The sequence below is a fragment of the Talpa occidentalis genome, unplaced genomic scaffold (genome assembly GCF_014898055.3).
Source record: "Talpa occidentalis isolate TD23 unplaced genomic scaffold, MPIMG_talOcc4v2.1 talOcc4.9, whole genome shotgun sequence".
NCBI lineage: Eukaryota > Metazoa > Chordata > Mammalia > Eulipotyphla > Talpidae > Talpa > Talpa occidentalis.
Window position 1 is genome coordinate 51,778,366 of NW_023605305.1, and position 23,709 is coordinate 51,802,074.

Consider the following 23,709-nt stretch of genomic DNA (forward strand, 5'->3'; position numbering starts at 1 on the left):
CTCCTGCCACCTGCTGCTCTCCTCTTTCAATCTTTTTAAATCAATTTCTTCTCCCAGAGATATGAAAAATAGTTTTTCTTTTTAAAACTGAAAGATTTTTAAAACATATATGGGCCTCCCCGGTGGCACAGCGGTTGAGCGCTGGGTTGCGAAGTTTCCCACAGACACTGCAGAGCCGTTTTGATCCCCGGATGCTCCCCGGCCACCAGAGGAGGGTCCCACATGGCGCGCAGACCTCTCCTGCTGCCCGCTGCTCCCCTCAGCAGTGTACTTCGGTCCTTCTGCCTGCTCTGCTCCCCGCTCTGGCTCTGGTGAATTCTCTCACCCTCCCGCGCTTCTGACTGTACCCCGTGCTTGTATAAATAAATAAATAAATAAATAAATCTTTAAAAAAAAATGAAGGAATATTTAAAATATTTATTCAAAACAAATACAAGAAAAATAAGCATGATCAAGAATATAGGAGAAATTAAGTTTTGCTTTTTTTACATGACTTCTTTTTCTTTATTGAAGGACTCTAAAAGGGGCAATTTTGTTGCCAAAAGCTATAGAATGTAAATGTGGTTAAAATGTCTGAGGAATAGAAATTGAATAAACCTCATTCCTTGGCACACACTAGTCATTTAATCAACGCTTTAAAGAAATTTCTCTAAAGTCTTTCATAACGTGTCTTATTTTTTATGATAAAAAGTGGGTGAGAATTAGCCTGACTACCACATATTCATTACTGTGCAATTTTACATTTTCAGCTGCCTGCCACTTACAAATATTCAAGAAAATATTCAAGTTTTTCCACTAAAGAATGGATTCTGTTCTCCTAAATTTGTACTCTTTATTCTGTTCTCTTTAATTTGTACTTCAAAGTATCTTGGCTTGTTTTCATGAGTGTTTTACAATGTACTTTTGGTCACCATTTTTATCTTGGTCATATTTATAACATAAAGTGATGACTATTTTAAAGTAACATTCAATGTCACCTTTCAAAAATCTATGCCTTCCAGAATCATGAAATAAGATCAACATCTGATCCTGTAGAAGATGAACTATAGTGTTCATATTGCACAAAGTCTGACTCTAGCCATATCTCTCTCCTATGTGGTTTAGACGATAAAAATAAGGTTGCATTTATTTATATAAATGCATCCCAGGATCTACATAGGAAACTTGAATAGGTAATTTTTTTTTTTTTTTAAACATTTTTTTTTTTTTCTTTTTTATAGAGGCATGTTTTTATTTATTTATTTATTTATTTGTTTGTTTCGTTTATACATGCACTGGGTACAGTCAGAAGCGCGGGAGGGTGAGAGAATTCACCAGAGCCAGAGCGGGGAACAGAGCAGGCAGAAGGACCGAAGGACACTGCTGAGGGGAGCAGCGGGCGGCAGGAGAGGTCTGCGCGCCATGTGGGACCCTCCTCCGGTGGCCGGGGAGCAGCCGGGGATCGAACCGGCGCTACAGAGGCTGCGGGCAGCTTCGCAACCCAGCGCTCAACCGCTGCGCCACCGGGGAGGCCCGAATAGGTAATTTTTTTATTGAAATAAGAAATGTTACAATTAGCTAACATTATTTAAAAACCATTCATTATCTTAGTCATTAGGGTTGTTTGGAAATTATTCATTAAATACTTCAAGTATTTACCAGGAAATTCATTATATAGGTACCAACTCAGCGCACAATATAGTAAAAACCTGTTTTCTTGAGGTCAGCAATAAACGATTATGAAGTACTATATTGACATATAAAACAGGTTAAAGTAGATGAATGTGAATACCAGTGTGAATGAGAAAAAATTTGATTAAAAATGATGTTAACAATATTTTACTTTGACATATTAGCCATCAAAATTAGTTTATAAATACATGTTAATAATTATTTAAATTATCTTATACATTTTTTTTGGAAACAATCAGGAAAATGGTAATGTTATCTTAGATTTCACACACTAAACTTACAGAGTTCATGTGTGTACATGACTTTTACAAAGGATCTTTAATTTTTAATATATGTATGGAGAACCTCGTTTATTTTAGAAAAATGTATCAGATGTAATTCTTATTAGAACTCTTGCTATTAAAGTATTATTGTGAAGAAATTCTAAAATCATTTTTTATATAAATGCAATAGATTGCCTTTTTGTGCCCTTTTATTTTTGACAGTTTACACAAATATAATTGAAAGGGTAATCATAAGTATTTTGATATCATAAAGAATCAGTAACTAAGCTATTAAATTATAAGTAAAAATCACTTATTTTGTTTTAACCTTTATAATGAAAATTGTTTTCTCATAAAAGGATCAAAGTGTGCTTACTACTGCCTTGGATTTTTAAAGAGGTAATGAGCAGTAAACTCAGCAATTACTCATACATATTACTAAATGTCATTCATTGAAGAGCAGCAAACTATGAAGAAGGCAAGATATCATCTATTAAGGGGAGAAACTTTGGACCGATTTCATACTCCATGAATTCTCATTCTTCAATGTAATGCTTGAATAATTTTATGCACAGTATTGCAAATAAAGGTAGAAATTCTTGAAGTCTGTTTGACTTTGGCTTAATTGAAATGCCTCTTCCACAATCGTGTGTGCTACTTCAACCAGCAAACTGGATGTGCTTTTAAATGATACAAAGCTAGATAGTATATCACAATTTGCAGTGATACATCATGATGCTAAGAAAAATCTGTGTTGCTCTTACCAATCCAGTAACTTGGGTTTCTGTTAATCTCTTTTATCTGCACCAATAATTACTGTACTTCAGCAAGGCAGTTTTAATTAAATGTCATCCTTTAAAATCAAGAAACACTTACAAGGTCAAGTAGGTCTAGGATAAAACTAAAGTTTGCTCTCAAATCATGGATTACTTGATATTTTGCTATAAAGAAAAATTGTAAATGGAGCATACATAATTCTCCTCATACAATTTTAATGAGATTTTGGCCAGTTCAGAATTGTTTTCTCCATATAATTGTGTAACTATTAGTTGGAGAATAATGTTTTCTTACCTTTGTCTATGGAAAATACTTCCACAGAAAATCTTTCATGCAATAAATCTTATATATTATAAGCTATGTTTGTACAATTTCTAAGACATTAAACAGATAACCCAGATTACATACTGATTTCATTATTAGAGAAAAATATGAAATCTTGAAATATTCAGTGCTCACAGATCAGAAAGATTACTGCTTTATTATTTATTTTGATTATTTTTACTTATTACTACTTGCATGTTGAAGGGGAGACACAAAGAAGTGAAAACTTAATTATACAGATTGTTAGAAAAACTAATGCAGGAGTTGAAGTTAAAAGACATGTAATTAAAAAACATTTATTAATTACTTTAATGCAAAAATGATACCAAATTATAGATCAACACATTTATTTAATGACTCTAGATTACACCACTAGTTTAGTGGCAATATTTGGATTTGACCCCATAAGATTCTAGATTGTATAATTTTATTTTTTTTTAAGATTTATATATTTATGCATATAAGAACTGGGATACAGGCCAGAGTGTGGGGGGTGAGAGGATTCACCAGAGACAGAGCAGGGAGCAAAACAGGCAGATGTACTGAAATACACTGCTGTGGGGAAAAGCAGTTGAGTCAGGAGAGGTCTGCTGTGCCATGTCAGTCACCATCTTGGCTGGGAATTGAACTCATGCTGCAGTGGCTGCAGATTGCTTCATAGTGCTGCATCTTAACCCCTTGTGTCACCAGGGAGGCCCTAGTTTGTATAATTTTAAACTTTAGGGGCCTCCCCGGTGGCGCAGCGGTAGAGCGCTGGGTTGCGAAGCTGCCCGCGGCCTCTGCGGCGCCGGTTCAATCCCCGGCTGCTCCCCGGCCACCGGAGGAGGGTCCCACATGGCGCGCAGACCTCTCCTGTCGCCCGCTGCTCCCCTCAGCAGTGTACTTCAGTCCTTCTGCCTGCTCTGCTCCCCGCTCTGGCTCTGGTGAATTCTCTCACCCTCCCGCGCTTCTGACTGTACCCAGTGCATGTATAAACAAAACAAACAAACAAGCAAACAAATAAATAAAGAAAAACATGCCTCTATTAAAAAAAAAAAATAATAATAATAATTTTAAACTTTAGGCTTTTCAGACTCTCATTGGCGAAAACCTGCAGTTTAGACAAGATAGGATTTGAGAGATAGTAGACATGAAGAGAAAACCTAAGCAAAAACAGAAGTAGTTGATAGCATTATAAGCTTGGGAAGACTTGGAGATAACCTTCTCTAATGTGCAGTCCTGTCTACTTCTCCAGCTTCATCACAAATCCTATATTAAGTAACACGAAGTGCTTTTATGCATATATTCTCATCTCTATCTTGGCACATGTTGTCACTCTATTTGGAAACCCCACCCACCCTCTGCTATCCCAGAATCATTTAAAATCCAAATCATTATCTATAACTTTTGTTCAGTCCATCTCCTGTCTCTCATCTGTCCTCTTCTAGATTCCAAGTTTATTACACTATTGAATTTAAAGACTTTTCTCATTATTTATTTAAATATTATCACTAGTTTCTCACATAATAACTAGACTAGAGTAAATAAAGATAGTGTCTGTTAAACTAAAAAGGACTTAAACACAAGCCTTGTATTTTTATTGCTTTTCTATCAAATTGATACATATCAGAAATTCAGACAGGCAGACTGACTGAAATACACTGCTGACGGGAGCCCCAGGAAAGACAGGAGAGGTCTGTTGCACCATGTGGGTTAGCTCCCTGGCCAGGGATAGAACTCGTGCTGCAATGGCTTCAGATAGCATCACAGTGCTGAGACTTAACCCCTTGCACAATCAGGGAGATCCCAGAAATTCAGACATTTAAGGACTGTCTGGATAAATGAATGGTTTATATAATATGTGTGCTAAACTTTTGCAGATAACTTAGAGTTGACTAGGCTTGAGTTTGAATTCCATTTCTGGCATTTATTGGTATTTAATTAGTCCAGATGCTCAACTTCCTTGAGTCCCCAGCTTCTTCAACTATAGAAAAGGGAATTTAAAAGACACCTTCTCATGTGATACCAATACAAAATTAGATAATATATGTGAAGAGACCACTACAGCACTTAAGAGAGTCAATGTTTACCGCATGATAGCTATTAATTATTAACTAATTAGCCATTAACCTAAGTAGGTATTGTCGTTATCAAGAATATTCTTACTTTTATTCCTCACACATAACCCAAATTTGATCCTTAAACAATATTCTAGATGATAGTAAATTATGAGCATCTGTAGACAAATCAACAGGAAATTTAAAATGGGTAATATAGAGTTGAGAATTTTCAGTATTTAAAAGGAAAAAGAAACTATATGAGTCTTTTATATGGGGGCCTACAGGGAATTATAAGTTGACCAAATTTTAATGTTTCCTATGGCTACCAAGCTGTCTACTGATATTCATTTTGTAGAGACTACAAAATTGCTCCACAGTCCTGGAAAAAGGCATTGAAATTTCCATTTCATTATGTATACTGCCTTTGAGAGACCAGGGGTCTTCCTGAAGAGACATTCAATATGGGACTAAAAGCATTTGAACCATTTACAGACTGAAAATGGGTTATATTAGTGCAAAGTGAGACATTCCTGTAAATGTTAAAGACTTAAAAGACTTTTAATAATATCTAAAAGTTACTCATTTCTGCTCAAGCCATGCAAAAACTTCAAATTTTGTCCTTTCTTAAGTCAAGGCAGTCAGTAATTTACTTTTAGTAAGTCATAAGTGAATTAGTAACTAGTGTTACTAGAACTGAAAATCAATGCAAATTAACCTTTTGGTAAAATTTAAAAACAATGCATGTAGAAGGTTTGAGCAACTTATTCTCTAGTTGCCTTTAGTGTCTTTTGTTCAAAAGATGGATTAGGGAAAGTATCAGGGGAACATCATTCTCACCCCTTACAAGATAAAAGTTGCATCTAATCTTTTCATTAGGGAGTAAGTCTCCCATGTAATGCTAATGCTACCTTTGCCTTTATTATCTACAATTGTAAATTTGAAACAGGTTTTCAGGGGAAATAGTCATAAAAGTAAATTTATGCTGATAGACACATCTTCCTTAAGTATATCCTCCCGTTCCACCTCTTGTAGTAACTCAGGGAAAATTTACCAAGAATCTGCATATGCTTCTTGCCAAGGTCATTTTGTCCACCTCAGGACAAGTCATAATATTAGAAGAGCATGTCTGCAAAATATTATCTTTCATTTTCCTTCACTAGTCATGTAAAAGAGAATGTCTTTGTATTGGAAATTATTCTCTGAACCTCAACTACCTATACTTTTGAGAACTAAAGTCAGTCATATATTTTTGATAAGGCACATTCTGTTTGTTCCTAGGCCATCTCTTCCATTGCGTAGGGGTGGGAATAGACTCAAATTTATCCATGTTTCTGTGAACACATGGTGGTAAGGGTGAAGAAATTTCCCCTGTTGACTCAAGTTAGTTTCTTGACCATAAATGAAACCTAGATGAGATAAGAATCATGTATTTGAAAAACTTTCGTATTTTCCTGAGATATGCTTTCCACAGATCTGGCAGGCTGAAGGTAAGGACCAGAAGTTGCCTGTACTTGGAATAATCCTTTCATTAAACAATATCCAATATTACCTTCTATGAAAAGGTAATATTATATCATGCTAGTTTCCCTGTCGCCTTTCCTTGTCACAAGGAAATAAATTCTTGCCCTTGGTGAACTCCATCTTGGTAGTGTCTTTCATTTAGTCCACATACCCAGAAAGAGAATGAATCACTGAGTTCAGTGATACTTGATTGTATTCTGAAATGATTTCATTTCCAGCAGATTCAACTGATCTTAGGAATTCTAGAGTTGTTCAATGTGCTCAGTCATCCTGGGATAGTAATTATTACTTTTGTAATAACTGCAAGACTTCATAGAGGAGGAACAGACTTCATAGAGGAGGCAAAATTAAAGTTGAGCTTGAAGATAAATAAAAGATTGCTGGGGAAAGGAAGCGGAAAAGGATCACCAGCTGAGGAAAGAGCCTAAGGAAAGAAACCAAGTTTTACAATAACACAAAACATTGGTGAGGACATTTAGAGTGCCCTGGGGAATAAATGAGACTTGAAAGTGAGATTGGAGCACAGCAGGAGGAATCCTACAGAATATGCTAAGGTTATGTTCCTTTATGCAAGCAGCAGAAAAGAAGGCACATGACAGATTTTTCTCCCACTGTTCTAGATTACTCAAGGTCTCCATTTGTGAAAGTTGTGTGAGACAATTATCATGTTGACAATAAAAAGCATACCGAAGAGGGCCTCCCCGGTGGCGCAGCAGTTGAGCGCTGGGTTGCGAAGCTCCCTACAACCTCTGCAGCACTGGTTTGATCCCCAGCTGCTCCCTGGCCACTGGAGGAGGGTCCCAAAAATGGAGCGCAGACCTCTCCTGCCGCCCGCTTCTCCCCTCAGCAGTGTACTCCGGTCCTTCTGCCTGCTCTGCTCCTTGCTCTGGCTCTGATGGACTCTCTCACCCTCCAGCGCTTCTGACTGTACCCAGTACTTGTATAAATAAATCATTAAAAAAAAAAAAAAACCTAAAAAAAAAAAGCATACCAAAGAAATAAAAGAACTCATCTTGGGAAGGATGACAACAGGGGTCTTAGGGGGAGCTATTACTATATATCAGCAGAGATACACAGGGGGCGGGGCACCTGTAAATTAAAAATTCTGCATTTGAATTGCAATGGTAGCAATTGGAAGTTTGGGAAACTGACTTATGTAAGAGCCAAGGCTGTTACATATTTCTTAGATCAAAGCAACTGGCTTTGAAACAGTGAAAGTGGGCACAGTTAACATCTTGGAGGGAATAGGTGTAGTGGGATGGGAATGTTGAATAGGAACAAGATTGTGGCATGGAAAGGGGGTTGCTGAGGACAAATTTTGCATATCATTATGTAAACAACTAGACAAAGAACAACAGTATGAATGACTAAGCACTCAAAACCCCCATCTTGATGCCAAGAATATTTGTTTTTGTTTAACCAAATTCATGTCACAATTGGCTAGCTTAAATAAACTTGAAAATATAATAAAAAGATAGAAAACCTTCTTTCAGAATTGGGCCCTAAATTCATTTTTGTAGGGATGCATTTTGTTATAAAATAGTTAAGATACATTTCTCAGAATCTTATGCCACTGACTTTTATTTTACTTTATATTCAGATACTCTATCATTAAATTCTGACAGATTAACTATCTTGGGGCAAAAATATGTTATAGTTTCCTCTTGCATACTGTTTAACTAAAATGCAATCCATAGCCTCTGCAGCACGAGTTCTATCCCCGGCTGGCCAGAGAGCAATGCACATGGTGAAGCAGACCTCTCCTGTCTCACCTACTGCTCCCCTCAGCAGTGTATTTCAGTCAGTCTGCCTGTTCTGTTTCCCACTTTGTCTGTGGTGAATCATTTCACCCCCTGCATCTCTGGCCTGTACCCCAGCTCTTGTATGCATAAATAAATCTTTAAAAATAAATAAATAAAGTGGATATTAGTCTTAGTTGTTACTCATACACAGTTTGAATCTATCTTAAGGATTTCATAAGGATTTTCTTTTCTATCCTGTGTTAAATCTAAGGAATGTATCTTCTAGCAAAGACATACAAAACCTTGCATAAAATAAAACAAATATAGTAATATTTTCAATCACCCCACCACAAGTCATATTCTCTTTACCCTAATAGGCTTCCATCAATAAAACTGACATTTCAAAAACCCAGAAACTCTTCTTACAGTTTTAGTAGCATTGCCAAATATTTCTTAAAGACCAAATCCTACCAAATGGATGGAAGGTAATTTTCAAAAGAAATAATTTGTTTTTCCTGTCTCTGCTAATGAAGATGTTCTTAAGCAAAGATATAACATGATTTTCGAGGTGGTAAAAATCTAATGTGTTTCTCTGCTTTTAAATTAAGGTAGCAATTTGGCACTCACAAAGTAATCTTGGCCATGTATCTGAAAACATAAAACCCAAACACTTGTAGCTGCCAGGTGTCTCATTTTCTGCTTGTCACACTCATGTGTATGAACTGGAAAGCCAGGCTGTTTTGAACAACCTCTGCAAGCCCACTTCATACTTTAGCTGAGGTGGAATTTTAAATGGTTCTCTCAGCCCTCTAGATTCCTAGCTGTTTTCAGATTCAGCCAACACACTATGAAAAAATGAAGTATCCTAACCCAGCAGCATATAAAGATTCTCAGCTTTTAACTGGAAAATGTAATTTATTTTAATGCATGCTTTCCTTATAGGTTCTGCCTACATAAGATGAACAGATCAGGTAATTAGTGCAATCGTGATTTTAATAAAACAACTTGTGTGTGAATGAATTTAAGTCTCCACCAATTTGGTTAATAATTTGACTAAACCCCTACTAAATAGATCAAAATATCTTACTTGCTGCGTGTAAATGGGAAATCATGCCCATAATAATCTCTAAATGAAAATAACTTGATTCAAAGGGCATACATTCTGTCTGCCATTCTAACCATAATAGGTACAATGACAAAGCAATTGGCAGTGTTTGAAAACAAAATTCAACTAAGTAAATGTTAAGAATATTATTGGCTTTATTCAATGATTCATGAATCAGCCTGTATCCAATCTAGCATATAGAAAGGAGCTTTATCAAATGAAAGACTTATATGGGCTGAAGGAGCAGGAACAAGGAAGTTATACTAGGCAAAACAAGCAGATTGCTTATGGCAAGATTACTTTAGGGGATGATAGTGGTCTATCAGGAAGATTCCATAACTAGTGTTGTGCAGGTGATTCCCAATTGACTGGTTTATGATTCTGTTTCTAGGAGAGTGGAAACTATAATTAAGTATTTAATGATGTGGGCTTAGCATAAATGATTCTATTTGGGGCCTGTTGTCTTTTTGTTGTTGTTGTTCTAAAGAAACTAAGATTTTCGAAACACATTATCTTGATAAATGCTCCCTATTAGCCTACAAAGCAGATGTATTTAATTCAGTAACACAGATTAGGGTCTTCATGCTATTTGTAAGCTTTTGCCTAACTTTTAAAGTGTTAATTGAGGAGGTTCAAGTGCCAAAGTCCCCTCCTTAGGTTTATCATGATTTGGTGAACTCAGAATAAAATGAAAACTTCATAATTGTTAGAGGAAGAATACTGTAGGTTAAACAGGCTGGATTTTAAGCACAATGTGTTTGTGTGGCTCAGGTAGGGCCCACACTGTACTCCACCTCCCTTCCTGCTCCGTGGATCTCTCCAGTCTAGTGAGTAATTTGGCTTAGGAAGCTCCACCTGCACTCTGGGGCCAAAAGATGCTGCTGTGAGCAGACCCCATCCGATGGCCTTCATTATGTAGAGCTAGCTGCCTTTCCCGCCTCTCCCTCCATGTGAAAAATTAAGTTTGCAGAAGGGGAAGAAGAGATTCATGGACAAGAAGAGGAAGATCCACCAGGAGCTTTGCAATCGGAGCCCTTCCCTGTTTAGTAATTTGTTCTGGACAATTGGAAATCAAATGACAAAGGAGAAAGCTTAAGCTCAGTGACTATAGAATCTTTGAAGTTCTAGACATGCTATCAGAAAAACTTCCAAATTTCACATATCTAAACTTTAGTGGAAATAAACTGAAAGATAGCAGCACCGTGGAATCTTTGACACTTCTGAAAAGACTGCATCTGTTTAACTGTGAGATTAGTGGCCTGGATGACTGAGAGAGAGGATGTCCAACCTCCTGTCTCAGCTGACCTACCTGGATGGCTACACTAAGAGGGAAATGGGAAGCCCCTGACTCATGTACCAAGGTGAATGGTGTAGATGATGCGGAGGAGGATGAAGTGGAGAAAATAAAGAGGATGAAGAAAATGAAAATGGTGAGGAACAAGAGTTTGATCAAGAAGAGGATGGAGATGAAGAAGATGAGGAAGACAGTGGGGAAGGAAGAAGAATTTGGACAAGACAGATATGTTAATCAAGAAGAGGACTACCAGGATGAGGATGAAAAGAGGAAAACAGAAGCAAATGATAAAGGAGAAGATGCACAAGATCCAAATAAACATCAAAAAAAAAAAAGTGTGGTATTGGTTGGATTCTTTTATATGGATTTGATAGCCTTTTACAAAAAAAGTAGCTATGATACAAATGCCAAGAACCCCACTTACCCACCTAAAGAGGCAAAGTACAGTTACTGTGATATTCTGCCTTCTTCCATTTAATAACTTTAGGAAATCCACCATCAAGCTTGGGGACTTCACCCCAATCTAACTGTAAGCGTTGTTAGATTTACAGTAAGACTCTTGCTGTAGTGTGGATAGCTGTGCTTGGATATTCAACCCTCTGTTACTACCAGTTATATTGATATTGTAAAAACATTTTTACTTTCTGATCAACAGAGAAGCTTTATAAATAAAACCTTAACATTTAAGAAAAATACGTGTCAAAGTGTAAAATATGAAAATCACTAAGCAATTTATTTTGAGTAAATCATTGTAAAATTGAGAAAATGGTAACTCCAAGGCTATATAAGTACCTGAATGGTTTATTTAATCAGACTAGAAGTAAGTTAGTAGCCCAAAAATGTCTGCATATTGTTGGGAGGGACCCCGCGCAGTGAGCAGAAGGGCCTTGACCTGAGTCCCTAAGGCATGTGAAAACACATGCCTCTCGGAGGAAAACCTCTGAGTGACAGGACCTGGTGTTGAGAGCCCGGAAAGTGACTTGCATGGAGTCAGGCCTCTACATTTCCACAGTCTGAGAATAACAAAAATAATGAGCGGACTTCCAAGCTCTAGCTAGGGGGCGATAAGTTTATGTGCGTGAGAACTAACCACCTGGTACCCTACTGTCAGAAGTAAATAGATAATAGTAAGAAAATAGACTAATCATTCATATGTGTCATCATTATATGGTATGCTTTGATGTTACACCTGCTGCAATTAAAATAGTATATAATGAGCACTAAGACAATAAAGATTTACTGCATGCTAGACATGAGAGTCCCCATGTCTGATTTCCCTCACCGTCCCAGGTCCAGGACTCACTAGAAGTCCACAGCATGTTATCAAGCCAATTCTAAAAGTTTGAGCAGACCCTGATTTACTAACATTTGAAGAGATTTGAACAAAGAAGGACAAATCAGATTAATAATTAATTCACAATTGACAAAAATCATTAGGCTGCAGAGCCGTTCCCATGAATTGAAGATCCCCTCTGACATTCACCATATTACAGCTCATACCAATGTAGATATGGGCAAATTAACTGTGAGCTGCTGACAGCGGGTAAGTTGAAATACAGATCAATGCTGTTATTATGAAGACAAAACCAGCACACAAAAATGCTTTCCTCCCACTGTCTAACATCATCCATATTGATGTTTTCTGTCAATATATAATAATACACTGTCACACTTGATGGGGCAGGAGGAACAGATTACAGAGAAATTGCACAGGAATATGTTTTTATACATTGTGTTTCTGGATCGGTATAATCAAAACAATTATTGATTCAGGAACTTTGACTGTTAGTCCCAACAAGACGCATGAAGCATGGAAGGAGAAGCACAATTTTTTATTCAATTTAGCATTGTTTTTGTAAAGTGTTGGTTAAAAGATATATCTGAAACTTATTCTTCTCATACTCTCCCCTTGCTTCCTTCCACTTGCACAGGGCAAAACCTGTGGAGCAGTTCTTGACTTTTTCTCTCAACACATACAAAGTCTTCATCTCTGTGGATATTAACATATAGAAACCTAATCTAAATGAGGTCAGGAGACTAGAAGAGAGTTCCCAATCATGAACAATGAACAAACTTCAGGATCCAAATGCTTTGTCTCTCTAGCAGGGAAATATATTTCTTCTTCCCTTCCACATCTGCCTCCCAACTGAAGGGTGGAGGTGTCTGTCTGGAGTAGTGGTTCCTCTAAGCATTATACAAAGGCATAATGCCTTTGATTCAGAGGAAGTACACGTCTTCTAGTAAGACTGTACTTTCCAAATTATTTTTTTGTTGTTTTCTAATTAATTCATTTTGTTGGTGAAATAATAGATTGCTTTGTTTTTGAGGTTAATACTCGACACCCAAACAGTCCATTGAGCTCATTACTTTCTCAGTGACCTTGGAGTCTTAGGGTGAGTCATCTCCTGGATTTGAGATCCCCCTTGTGGTGTCTGAATTTTCCAAGACTTACTTAGAAAATTTTTCTTTTGTCTAAGGCGTGTTTTCTATGGAGGTAACTGGTCCTTTCGTTTATTCCAATCTGAAAATCAGGCTGTCCTTGATTTCGGAACTTGTCAGCCTTTGATCTGCTCCTTTGAGGTCATGCTACTCTTACCTTGCAGAACTGGCATTTTGCTAGATCCTGTGGAAGCAGGAATCCTACTTGGGGTTGTACCATGTTTGTGAGATTGGATTAGCTCCTAGTCAGCTTGAATACATGCTGTTTCCTGCTTGGAAAATCATGGTATTTGGGTGTAAGGGCTCCAGGAATTGACTCTAATTCCTGTCTGGAGATGTGGAGCTTGCTAAAAGGAACTGACTGTTTAGGAATTTATAGCTTTAATAATATAATAAAAATGGTATTTCTCCTTCTACCCTTATTGGCTTATTGTATCAGAACCACAATCTTCCCCCATGTGAGTTTCTATCTAAAGGGGTCGAATTTAATCATAGGTAATTACGAACATAAGTGGCCTTTACAGGAGACTGTAGACCTTTACAAACTTATTTATCTTAAAATCAAATTGGACAGGGGGCCTCCCTGGTGGCCTAGATATTAAGTCTCAGTGAGACTGAGACTGAGTTTGATCCCCAGAAAGGGAGCTAACTCACATATGGCGCAGCAGACCTCTCCTGTCTTGCCCACTGCTACTCTCAGCACTGTATTTCTGTAGGTCTTCCTGTTCTGTTCCCCACTCTGTCTCTGGTGAATGCTCTCACTCTCCACACCTCTGGCCTATACCCCAGTTCTTCAATGTGTAAGTAAATAAGTAAATAAATCTTTTTAAAAAATCAAATTGGACAGTCATGGCTCTGAAATTGCTGAATGAATGGAAAGCCTTTCTTGATTGATACATGCCGCCAAACATTACCAAAAGGCTAAAGTTGCTTTTTCTGCAAAATGAAGCTATAAAACTTAGATCAACAAACATTTGAGAGGGAAATTAACTTCTGAAGCCTCTTTCCACTCCCTCACCTCTTTTGCCTACAGAGGTGATAAAGATGTTGGCAAACTCCTAACTTTTAACAGGAGGCTTGGAAACTCACTGATAAATTTTATTAAACTTGTCCAGCAGCTTTTCCTGTTCTTGAGTATTGATAAGTAAAAAATTCACACTTGTACCAAAAAGCTGGATGAAACTGTTCATGATTATTATAATTGACTTCAAATTGTTTTTTAAAAAAAAAAAAAAAAGATCTGCCTTCTGATGCTAGCTCTACTCAGCCTTCAAGTCTTTTTGTTACAAGCTGAACCAAGACATTTTTTCTGTTAGTCAAAAATAACCAGAGTGGAATGAAACTATGCCCAATACAAATAGAGTTAATGTGGCAAATTGGCTAGCTTTCACCTTAGATGAAGTACCTAAAAGGTTTGTAAAAGCCCTTAATTGTCAACTCCACCAAACAAAGCTTAAACAGATGAGAAACCACATCATTTCTGTTATTACTATAAAGAGCCTGGGTACCGGAAAAAAGATTGTCACAAACTTAAGCATTTCTGATGTCTTCCTGATTTCCAATGATATAACTACAAGAAATTACAGGATTTTTTCCCAATCATTCCTTTTAATTGGTTTAGAGACACAACTTTCCAGATGGGAATGAATCTCTCTGTGTCCTTACTGGCACTGGAGCCACACTCAGAGTTCAGCTCCAGTGCTATAAAACAGCCCTTGCCTGGGGATATCAAAACAATTCAGATAGTGGGGGTTTCTAATAAACCTCAAAAGGTTGCTGATGCTGAACCTATTCCTTTTTGTTCAAGCCCTGTGCGAGATACCTATTGTTTTGCACTTAGTTCTTCCACCCCTAACCTTGTTCATTCATCAGGGTAAGATTTCTTAGAAAACTATCATGTAGCGATCAACCTCTTTCCAAAGGGGGAAATAATTGTAGAATTTGACAGTAACAATCAAAATAGCCAGCCAACTGAATTAAATAAATCTTTATTTTTTTTTTCTTTCTATGACTTTGACAGTACTGGAGGTGATTCAGGAGACACTGATCATTTATCACAATTGAATCAGCTACCTCTCTACAGATGTTGGGAAAACCCTTTATTAAAAAACAACTATCCTGAAAAAATTCCATAGGAAGGATAGGCTCACATGGGCTTTGGGATCTTAAAAAGAGTTTAATAAGTCCATTTATCCTTGAATATCCTAATTATTAGTTCTCCTTCCTGTTTTGAATTATTTACCCAGAAACATGAGGATCAACACAGTCTACATGGTATTATAGCCAGCAATTGACTCCCTGGCAAAGGATACCTTCCTTGCTTTAGAGTCAATGCTGCCACTGCCCTTTCAGGTAAAAGCTCTGAGGATATACTTTTTCTAACTACCTTCCATATAAGCCTTTCATGCTGCAATCACCTTAACCTTACTTCCCTCCTCCCCAATATTACAAACATGATTGTTCATAAGTGCTTGACATTGATGGATCACCTCTTAAACCCTCATGACAATCTTCAACAAACTCATTTGGTTCATGATAACTTCCCATGGTTCAATAATGGTTTGTATTGAAAGCTGAAAGTGGAAAATAGCTGGATATGCATTGTCAACACCCTCTGAGGGAGTTGAAGCAACGTCTTTGTTTTTGACTATTGTGGGCAAACCAAATTATCATGATCACATGGGCCTGTACCCTTCCCAAGGACAAAACTGCTAATATTCATGCAGAAAATAATTGTTTTCCATGTGTCTCATGATTTTAGAATTTTGCGAAAGAAGCTTAGTTTCCATACTTCCAGTGAAGATAAAATTAAAAATGATTATGTTCAGGAATTGGCAGGTGCTGTAATTTTTCCTGCTGCCTTAGCTATCATTAAGATTGCAAGGCATTCTAGGGCCTCCCTGCTAGCACAAGGGGTTAAGACGCAACCTATGAAGCTGTCCACAGCCACTGCACCACGAGTTGGATCCCTGGCCAGGGAGCTACCCACATGGTGCAGCAGACCTCTCCTGACTCACTCACTGCTCCCCTCAGCAGTGTATTTCAGTCAGTCTGCCTGTTCTGTTCCCCACCCTGTCTCTGGTGAATCCTCTCACCCCCTCACCTCTGGTCTGTACCCCAGTTCCTGTATATATAAGTAAATAAAAATCTTAAAAAAAAAAAAAGATGGCAAGCACTCAAAAATGGACTCTCTGGGGGTCTCCCCGGTGGTGCAGCGGTTGAGTGCTGGGTTGTGAAGCTGCCCCGCGGCCTCTGCGGCACCGGTTCAATCCCCGGCTGCTCCCCGGCCACCTGAGGAGGGTCCCACATGGTGCACAGACCTCTCCTGCCGCCCGCTGCTCCCCTCAGCAGTGTACTTCGGTCCTTCTGCCTGCTCTGCTCCCAGCTCTGGCTCCGGTGAATTCTCTCACCCTCCCGCGCTTCTGACTGTACTCAGTGCATGTATAAACAAACAAACAGACAAACAAATAAATAAATAAATAACATGCCTCTATTAAAAAAAAAAAAAAGTTTAAAAAAAATTTAAAAAAAAATGGACTCTCTGGAAGATAAAAGAAAATCACCTTGTTCTATGAGGAAACCTGGTCTGAAAAGAACCAACAGCATGCAAACTTTGCCCATGGTCCTAAGGGTCATTTCTCCAAATGATAACTTAGGAGAACAGATGAGAGAAGCCCAACAATTGGACCCAGAGAAAATGAGATTCTAAATGCAACAATTGTTGGTATGACAAGAAGATAAAGTTCTAGTTTGGATCAAATACAACCCAGTCCTACCAGAGTCTCTAATATGTCCACTCTTCACCATTGTATTTGCATTCAACTATTCATCCATTGACAAAATGATAGCATTTGGGATCAACATTGGCGGGGAAACATTAACAGGACCACAAGAAATGACTATCTTATTTGTTCCACATGTCCAAAATATAAGCATTTTCAATCAGGTACCAATGTGTACATTTTCTCCCCAACATGGGACATGGCACCAAGGAAAGATCTTTCCTGGCACATTCCTGGCACCAAGAGACATAAAAACTATTTGATCCATAATGAACCTAATTCTTGATCAGCAATGCTTTCAAAGAAAGATCTTGATAAAAGGAGAGAACTGTGAAAATTAATACACAGAGGGCCTCCCTGGTGGCGCAAGGTGTTAAGATACAACCTATGAAGCTATACACAGCCACTGCAGCATGAGTTTGATCCCCAGACATGGAGGTGACCCACATGGCATAGCAGACCCCTCCTGACTCGCCCACTGCTCCCCTCAGCAGTGTATTTCAGTCTGTCTGCCTTCTCTGTTCTCCACTCTGTCTCTGGTAATCTTCTCACCCACCACACCTTTGGCCTGTACCCCAGTTCTTGTATGCATAAATAAATAAATCTTTAAAAAAATGTGTACACAGAAACCCTATTTAAGTGAGGTCAGAAGACTGGAAGATAGTTCCCATACATGTGCAATAAGTGAATTAGAGGATCCCCATGCCTTGCATCTTCAGTGGGGAAGTGATATGGCTTCTTGCCTTAGCAGAAGGACAAGGAGGTGTCTCCTTGTGCAGTAATAATCCCTCTAATGGTTATATAGAGGGGTGCTAGTTTGGATCCCAGGAAGTGCATGTATTTTCCTGTGGGACAGCAGGTTTCCAATTGTCATTTTGTTTCCTTATAAACCCATTTTGTTGGTGAAATAACTGTTTTTTATTTGAGATGAATACTTCAAAATACAGTTCCAAATCAACCTATTTTCTTCATCCACTTTTACATCCTAGTCTAAGTCACCATTATTTTTCACCTGGTCCTGATTTACTGTAGTATTCTCCTAAAGGGTTCCCTGTGGCACAAGTTAGTTGGTTAAAATTATAGTCAGTTAATATCACTCTTCTGTTTAAAACTTGCCAGTAGTTCCCATATCATTCAGAGTATAAAGCAACATCTCTAGCAAGACTCTACAATTTTCTCCCAAAGCTCAATACTTCATTACCCTTCTGACCTTATCTCCTGTTACTACTCATAATGCTCAATAGATACATGAACAAAGCTGAGTTTTTTAAGAAACTGCAGGGGACACTTCTGCCTTGGGCCCTTATTTTCTGTAACTTCTACCACTTGGAAAGGTCGTTTATTTAATGAGGCTTTATTTGATATTACTCTATAATATATAATTATAATTATACTTCCACTTCTTTTTCTAGATTCTGCTTTACTTTTCCACAACAATCATTAAAACTATGCTCAATGGTTTACATATATATATATATATATATATAAAGAGATTTTTTTCTTTGAATATTTATTTATTATTTTATTTGAAGATTTATTTATTTATACAAGCACTGGGTACAGTCAGAAGCTTGGGAGGGTGAGAGAATTCACCAGAGCCAGAGCGGGGAGCAGAGCAGGCAGAAGGACCAAAGTACACTGCTGAGGGGAGCAGAGGGTGGCAGGAGAAGTCTGCGCGCCATGCGGGACCCTCCTCAGGTGGCCGGGGAGCAGCCAGGGATGGAACCGGTGCTTTGCAACCCAGTGCTCAACCCCTGCGCCACTGGGGAGGCCCTTCTTTGACTATTTAAATAAAAGCTTGGTCAAAGCACTGAATTTTGGGAGAGAGTAAGGAGTAAGGGAGTAGTTTTTTTTCACTTTTGTATCTTCAGCATCTCAAACAGTTTTTAGATGTGGTAGTCCCTCTATCAATAGTTCTCTCAATGGGTAACTTAATCAATCAAGGAAAACTTATTTCAGAACAGTAATAATTTAAAGTATTAAATATTTTATGAAAGCATAAGTTAAAGACAAGAATTTTAACTTTTATCTCACTTGTTACAGTAAACTCCTTCTTATATCAGTAATTTAAATAAATAATGTTGTACACACACAGAGAGATGCACGTTGTTTTAAAAAGAGCTTGACACTACGTGACTCTTAGCTATTTCAAGAATAACATTTTGTTAGGGAGGAAAAATCAATCAGTATACAAGTAAAGGAAAATGTGCCCAAAACCTTATGCTCAGGATAAAACAGCTGAATAATGCTTTGATTAAGACCAAAACCCAGGCCAACTTATTTGAGTCTTTGCCTTAACAATACTTAAACATTATTCAATAAGATAAGGATATGAGGAGATAGGATATAAGGAATATATGACTTTTTCCTTTGAAAACTACTTAAATTGTACAATACTTATCAATTACTGAAAATTTGGAAATAAAAAAGTGTAAGTATTAACCATAAAAAATACTCTTCCTAGTTTAATAGTCTTTATTATACAAATTTTGGTTTTCTATATTCTTTTAATTTAATAATATGTTTGAAAAGTTTCAACTGTTTTTATTATGATTTTGCAATTTCACAAAAAACTTTGTTACCTTTTGATGAAATATTTTCAACAATCTGCATTCTCCTTTTGCAGGGATTTCTAATTTTAGACACTAAAATCATGATTCACATGGGTCATTAGAAATGGGAGCTTTGCCACATTGTCTCTGTACCTATAATGACAACCTAACGGTCAGGTACATACCTGAACAAAAAAATAATGGTTGTTAAATGAACAAATGGTCTTTGTCTTCATTGAATAAGAATTCATCACAATCACATTATTATAGATTTTAATTAGTGAATAGAATAAATGATCTTAATTTCTAAATAAAGAAGAATAATTGAAGTCAATTTTCAAAGAGATTTTCTTCACTTTAATACTAATTTATATGTAATGATTGAGATCATAATGTTTGGGCACATGTTCTTTTATTAATCCTTCAATTTTGTCTTTGTCATATGCCAGAATTGTTTTTTTGAAAGTTACTTTCTTAATGACTTCTAACTAATTCCTTAACAATAGTTACATTTAAATGATTGAAATATGAAATGAGCGGGTTTAAGCTTAGCCACTTGTTTTACTGCAGATGTTTTAAAAGTTCCAATCATAGATAATTACTATAATTAATGGAATTTTTTGATGCAACAATGAATTTTTTTAGGCTTCAGATGTATTATTTTATCTCTGGTTTTCTCTCTGTAGAGGGCTGGAATTTAACTGTATAATTTTGTCTCAAGGGTTTTTTTTTTTTTTTTTTGTTTGTTTGTTTTTTAATCAAAATACAGCAAGGGTCCAGATGGTTGGACTAAAGAAAAGTCTCTATGAAAGTCTCATTTATGGTAGATTTAACAAAAATTCAGCAGCCAGACTTTCTGGGTGGTGACATTAATATACTTTCTTTTTTGAAAATAAACTAATCACAACCACTATCAAGATGTTCCTACTTTAAGATACTAAATTGTTTATACTTTGTGTTCTAAAATCTGCTTTTTAGAACTATATAAAAAGGAAAATACATTAACAATTATTTGTTCTGTTTGATGAAATTGTATTTTATTTAATTTCTACTTTTGTTTTTGCATTTTAAATTTCTTTTTTAAGGTTTACAACTTATATGGAAACTAAAATATTTTTACTTGTACTCCTTTATATGAAGTGTAAGAGTTCTAATGCAGTTACCAAATTTTTAAGAATTCTCAGAGGAAAAAAATCATCAATTGATTTTAACATGCCAGGTGCTAAATAAAAAAATTATGATTAATACCATTATTTTACTTTTATTCATCACAATATGCATGTTACGGATGTCATCGTGCTTTTACGAACAGAAGACCTAGGTTTTATCTTCAAGTTCCCCTGATTCCAAAACCTGTGCTCCTTCAAATTCAACACAATAACTTCCCAGCAGCTTTTAAATCATGATTTTTTTTTTGTTTGTTTTTTTTTAGGATAGCCTAGGAAGATATATCTTAGAGGATCCCAAGGAGAATTAGTCTTACTCTGGGTTTTGTAAATGTGAAGGGGCTGATATTTTGTACTAATACTTAAAAGTTAACAAATTAGCCTATCACATATTCATAAATCCTAGTAGAAGACACAAGATTTCTGGGTGAGAGACAAAGGCTTTCATTATTCCTGGGCTAAAAGATAACATCAGCATATTTGCTTCATTTCTTCTTCCACCACATGAATGACATTGATAGGTACAGAAAGACACCTGTCTATGTTCTTAGGAGCTTTGGAAACATATGAAGATTTTAAATGGTGAACAAGCTTGACTTCATTTCACTCTAATAAGAAACATTATATCTTTATCACCATTAAACAAACATACAGAATAAAGAGCAACTAGGACTTTACTTGCACAGAAAATCAGCAACCATGGAGAATTGTCTCTTACTAACAATCATCTCTTGCTTGCTTCCACTTGATAAATGCAGTTTTTCATCATTGTATCTTTTTGTTCTCATTGATTAAACAACAAAGACTGGGGTCATATCTGTGATTTTTTTTTCCCCCTCATATAGCAGTTAAGAAGTTTACATACCAGGGCCACCCTGGTGGCGCAAGGGGTTGAGCGTGCACCATGAAGAAATCCACGGCCTCTGCACCATGAGTTCAACCCCCAGCTGGCCAGGGAGCAACCCACATGGCACAGCAGATCTCTCCTGACTCACCCGCTGCTCCCCTCAGCAGTGTACTTCACTTCGGTCAATCTGCCTGTTCTGTTCCCCACTCTGTCTCTGGTGAATCTTCTCACACACCGACCCCCCCCATCTCTGGCCTGTACCCCAGCATAAATAAATAAATCTTAAAAAAAAAAAAAAAAAGAAGTTTACATACCAATAGGATTCTACTCAGTAGGGTGGGGCTAAACTGGGATGTTGACCTCTTCCACGGCCTAGGGACCCAGGATAAACCAGCTAAACAGTTTCCTTCAATAATCCTGGTCTACCTTAAAAAAAACACATATCTCCTCAAGTTTCTACATTGATAATGCCACTCAGTCCAAAAATTAATCCAGATACAATAAGAAGCATTTAATGAATGTGCATACTATGCTTTCTCTTGAGGGAGGAAGTCTAGAACAATTCTGTCATATGTAAAAGCCCTGTTCAGTGAGTTGAGTCAGATCGGAACACTTCCTGTAATGATTAGGCATCATTTTTCACTTCAGTTAAAGACAAGAACACAAGACTTCTATAAGTTTGGCATTCTGTCTTGATCACAACCCAGTAGGGAGAAAATATACTTTTTAAAAGGTGTGCATCTAGAAGCCATGTTCTTCAAACATGAAGACTTTCCATAAATTATATTTGCTCAATTATGGAGCAGGGAAATAGCCATTTTTGTCGGCTTTATTCAGATTTATAGTTGCTTTTCTGGGAAGGAACCTCCTTACTTGGCCATACACAGAAGTTCTACCAATTTCCTCTTTTTTTAACACTGTTAAAATAAACTATTTGAAAAAATATCATTTAAGTTGGATTAGGCTGAAAGTAATTGCATATTTTGTTTGCTGAATAAGGAAGTGTTCTTTCTTCTTTCCTGTACTGATCAGAGCACCACCTTTTATAATGAAGGAAAGTTTATCATTTTTTCTTTGTAAAACAGCTCTAGATTTACACTTGATTTTCTCCAAGTCTGTTTCCAACAATATGGTAACATCTATGGCTAAAGAGAAAATATTATCTACTAGACAGGATTTTTTTTAGGAATTCTTTGTGGCATTTTATTTCTTTTTTGTTTCTGGCAACATAGACAGTTATTTGATAAAAATGAATCAAATTTTATCATAAAGGATCCTTATCCTTTGAAGAAACAATGCAAATTAATCTATTTTAAATGTTATTAGATGGGGGAAGAGAAGACATGCTGTTTTCTAGGGTATTCATTCTAAGAACAAAGATTTTAAAAATTGAGTTGCTAAATCACATATACTCCTTGAAAGGGGTCAATAATATGATAATGGCTTCATTCAGCAGAAATATGACAAACAAATTCAGTATGGGTACCAAGTACCGTTTTAAAAAAATGATAATGATATTAAAAAGTACAATAAATTAAGAATCTTCACTATCATCTGTGGGAATGATTTGTCCATCAGAATAATTTATGAAGCATTCTTTTCAAAACAGAATATGAAAACTCAGGATAAAAATGCTCATGTATCACAGTAATTCTTATTGACTTGACAGTGTAAGATCTGTAGTTAAGTTCAAGTTATCTGATTTAGATCTAGAAATTAAATTTATCTTAGTTTAATTTTACATAAAATGAGAAGTAAGATGTATATAATGATTGATACAAAAAAATGAGATGGTTTGGCACAAAATGCAAAAGTAAAAATAAAAATAGGTGATTAGTTGTGGAGTTTTTTGTTTGTTTGTTTGTTTTTTTCAGAGAAATGAACAAGGAAGAAGCCTTGGGAGTCTTGAAAACACGGAAAGGAGCCCTCCATGTCCACAACCAAAATAACTATACTCTGAAGTTATGAGGGTGCTGAGGTTCGAAGAAAAGGTAGCAAAAATATTATGTGGGTATGAGAACGTAAGTTTGGAGAAACAGAAAGAATGGTAGGTAGAGTCAGGAAAGCAGGTTATGCTGACCACATAAAGTAGAAGCAGAGAGTCTAGATGCTAAAGAGGTTTTCAGCTTAGAATGGGAGGTGAGTCAGACACAGAAAGATCGTGATGTCCAGGATTGAGGCAGCAGC

At 36.8% G+C, this 23,709-nt stretch overlaps 1 pseudogene; it reads left to right on the forward strand.

Moving 5' to 3' along the window:
• Nucleotides 1–8,811: 8,811 nt before the first annotated feature.
• Nucleotides 8,812–23,490, forward strand: LOC119236784 (acidic leucine-rich nuclear phosphoprotein 32 family member B-like; annotated as a pseudogene).
• Nucleotides 23,491–23,709: the final 219 nt, after the last annotated feature.